This window comes from Trachypithecus francoisi, unplaced genomic scaffold (assembly GCF_009764315.1).
Source record: "Trachypithecus francoisi isolate TF-2019V2 unplaced genomic scaffold, Tfra_2.0 Lachesis_group14, whole genome shotgun sequence".
NCBI classification, from domain to species: Eukaryota; Metazoa; Chordata; class Mammalia; order Primates; family Cercopithecidae; genus Trachypithecus; species Trachypithecus francoisi.
Window position 1 is genome coordinate 34,722,011 of NW_022681459.1, and position 3,824 is coordinate 34,725,834.

The following is a 3,824-nucleotide window of genomic DNA, read 5'->3' on the forward strand; positions in this document are numbered from 1 at the left end:
CAACATGTGTATGCAAAAAGTGCATTAGTATACAGCACTGCTATCTGAGGCCATGCAAAGGCTAAAGCGAGGTAGAGTTCAATCAAAACATTAATGTTGAGTTTAACAGAAAAATATTTTATGGTGTTTCCATTTTAAAATTTAAATCCAAATTGATAATAAAAATTTTAGGCTGGGCGTAGTAGCTCAGATCTGTAATCCCAGCACTTTGCGAGGCCGAGGCAGGTGGATCTCCTGAGGTCAGGAGTTCGAGATCAGCCTGATCAACAGGGCGAAACCCCATCTCTACTAAAAATCCAAAAATTAGCTGGGTTTGGTGACATATGCCTGTAATTTCAGCTGCTCGGGAGGCTAAGGCAGGAGAATCACTTGAATTGGGAGGTGGAAGTTGCAGTGAGCCGAGATCCTGCCACCGTGCTCCAGCCTGGGCCACAGAGTAAGACTCCATCTCAATAAAATAAAATAAAATAAAAAATTTAATTTCTCAGTAACACTAGTCATAAATCAACTGTGTTTAATAGCCACATGTAACCAGAGTAGCTACTATATTGGATAGCACTGGCCTAACACACACACACACACCATTGATATATACCCCAACTTTACATCTGACACCCAGAAATTAAGACCTAAATGTAGTTGCATCATACTCAACCATTCTCTAATCTAGGATCAATGACACAGAGATGATATCCAATTTTTAACAGACTAGTGGGGATACTAGAGGTTGGACGGGTCTAGACAACCTTCTGTAGTTGACGGCAGCATGGCGTCATGGAAGAAGCACTGAACCTTGGGCCAAATGACTTGGATTGTAGTCCCCATGCCACAGCTCATTAGCTGTGTGTGTTGGATTTCCCTTCTTCAAAAGAGACAGCTTATAATACTCCCATATTTGCTGTGAGGATCAAATAAAAATATTTCTATTCACAGGTTTTAAAACACAGTCCAAATGTTAGTGTTTTTATCTTGCCTGTGCCAGTAGGAAATCTGTCTCGGGCTGAATGCCACCCCATTCAGAAAGTATCCATGTCATAGGAAGCAGGATGGCTTTGCTATGTTGTCAGGGAGGCCCGTGTTACTGGCAGAGCATGTGTAGGCTCAGTCAATACCAGAGAGATGTCTCACTGTTAGTCAATCAGTTACACACAAAATCCAGACACCAGTACTTTTTTTTTTTTTTTTTTGAGACGGAGTCTCGCTCTGTTGCCCAGGCTGGAGTGCAGTGGCGCGATCTCGGGTCACTGCAAGCTCTGCCTCCCGGGTTCATGCCATTCTCCTGCCTCAGCCTCCCGAGTAGCTGGGACTACAGGCGCCCGCCACCTCGCCCAGCTAGTTTTTCTTATTTTTTAGTAGAGACGGGGTTTCACCAGGTTAGCCAGGATGGTCTTGATCTCCTGACCTCCTGATCCACCCACCTCGGCCTCCCAACGTGCTGGGATTACAGGCTTGAGCCACCGCGCCCGGCCCCAGACACTAGTACTTAATCATACTTTTGTTTGTTCTTCAGGCAGTGGAACTTAATAGTTAAATGTACAGGCTCAAGAGCCTAGGGTTTTGAATCCCCAACTTCTAGAGAATTTAAGATTTAGAATTTAGTAATTGTAAGACTTTGAGCACATTAATTTGCCATCTCTCATTTTTCTCATCTGGAAAATGGGGATAATACTGGGTCCTATTTCACAAGGTTAATTACAGTCTGAGATATTCCTTAGAAAGAGTTTAAGGCCAGGCGCGGTGGCTCACGCCTGTAATCCCAGCACTTTGGGAGGCCGAGGCGGGCAGATCACGAGGTCAGGAGATGGAGACCATCCTGGTTAACACGGTGAAACCCTGTCTGTACTAAAAAATACAAAAATTAGCCTGATGTGATGGCAGGCGCCTGTGGTCCCAGCTACTTGGGAGGCTGAGGCAGGAGAATGGCGTAAACCCGGGAGGCGGAGCTTGTAGTGAGCCGAGATTGCACCACTGCACTCCAGCCTGGGCGACAGAGGGAGACTCCATCTCAAAAAAAAGAAAAAAAAAAAAAAAGAAGGAAAGAAAGTATTTAAAAGAGTGCCTGGTGCATGTTCAGTTCTCAAGAAATGGTTAGCAATTGTTATCATCCATGCTGAGTCCTCCGTGCATGAGCTTCTGGGAATTTCTTTCCTTTCGTGATTCCTTTCCATCTACTTCCTCACGAGTTCCTCTGGGTTCCAACAGTATCCTGGTTTCAAACTAGGTCATTACAACTCTAGATCCGGTTCACCACTGGAGGAGACAGTAAGTCTTTCGTTTTCTTCAGAACAGAGTATCTGTTAAGACAACCCTTCTTGCTGACTTTGACCACCAAATCCACCTCACAGCTGAGTTTAGATGTGTTACCATGCTAGGTTGTTTCTTCTTCTTCTTCTTTGTTTTTTGTTTTTTGAAACAGGGTCTTGCTTTATCACTCGGGCTGGAGTGCAGTGGTACGATCATAGCACACTGCAACTTTGAACTCCTGGGCTCAAGGGATCTTGCCGCCTCAGCCTCCTGTGCAGCTGGGACTACAGGCAGGTGCACTACATCCAGCTAATTTTTAAATATTTTATAGAGATGGGAGTCTCACTATGTTGCCCAGGCTGGTCTCAAACTCTTGGGCTCAAGTGATCTTCCTGCCCTGGTCTCCCAAGTGCTGGGATTACAGGTATGAGCCACCATGCCTAACCTTTTTCTGCTTCTTTTTTTTTTTTTTTTTTTTTTTTTTTTGAGACGGAGTCTTGCTCTGCCGCCCAGGCTGGAGTGCAGTGGCCGGCTCTCAGCTCACTGCAAGCTCCGCCTCCCGGGTTCACGCCATTCTCCTGCCTCAGCCTCCCTAGTAGCTGGGACTACAGGCGCCCGCCTCTCGCCCGGCTAGTTTTTTTTGTATTTTTTAGTAGAGACGGGGTTTCAGCGCATTAGCCAGGATGGTCTGGATCTCCTGACCTCGTGATCCGCCCGTCTCGGCCTCCCAAAGTGCTGGGATTACAGGCTTGAGCCACCGCGCCCGGCCTTTTTCTGCTTCTTTATGTAGCCTTATAGAAGAACTTCCTTTTAAGAAGCAGACTGAGAGTGAAATGAAGTCTCATTCATTTATCCATGTATTCATTCTACAAATGCTTACTGAGCACTTACTTTGTGTCTGATACTGTTTATGTTCTTAGGAGTCAACAGAGAATGAAATGATAAAAAAAAATTCCTGCCATCGGAGTTCGAGACCAGCCTGGCCAAGATGGTGAAACCCCGTCTCTACTAAAAATACAAAAATTAGCCAGGTGTGGTGGTGGGCGCCTGTAATCCCAGCTACTCAGGAGGCTGAGGCAGGGAATTGCTTGAACCCAGGAGGCTGAGGTTGCAGTGAGCCAAGATCGCGCCACCGCACTCCAGCCTGGGTGACAGAGCGAGACTCCATCTCAATAAATAAATAAATAGTAAAATAAAAAAACAAATTCCTGTCCTCATGGAGCTTCCATCTTAGTGGGGTGAGTTGGACAATAAATAATCGTAAATAAGCATATTATTCACTATGTTACAAAATTATAAGCCGTGAAAAAAATGAGCTGACTGAGGGAGATGGGAGGTGTGAGATGTAGGGTTGGGTAATAATTTAAACAGAATTCTCCAGGAGGGTCTTACTGAGAAGAGCACTGGGCACATGCTTGGAGGAGGTCGTGAGATAACCACATGGCTATTTTGGAGGAAGCAGGTGAATGGCAGAGAAAATAGCACTGGAAAACTTCTCAGTTGGGAACGTGTCTGAACTTTCAAAGCACAGCAAGGAAGCTGATGTGTCCGGAGTGGAGTGAGAGCAATGGGGTCATAGC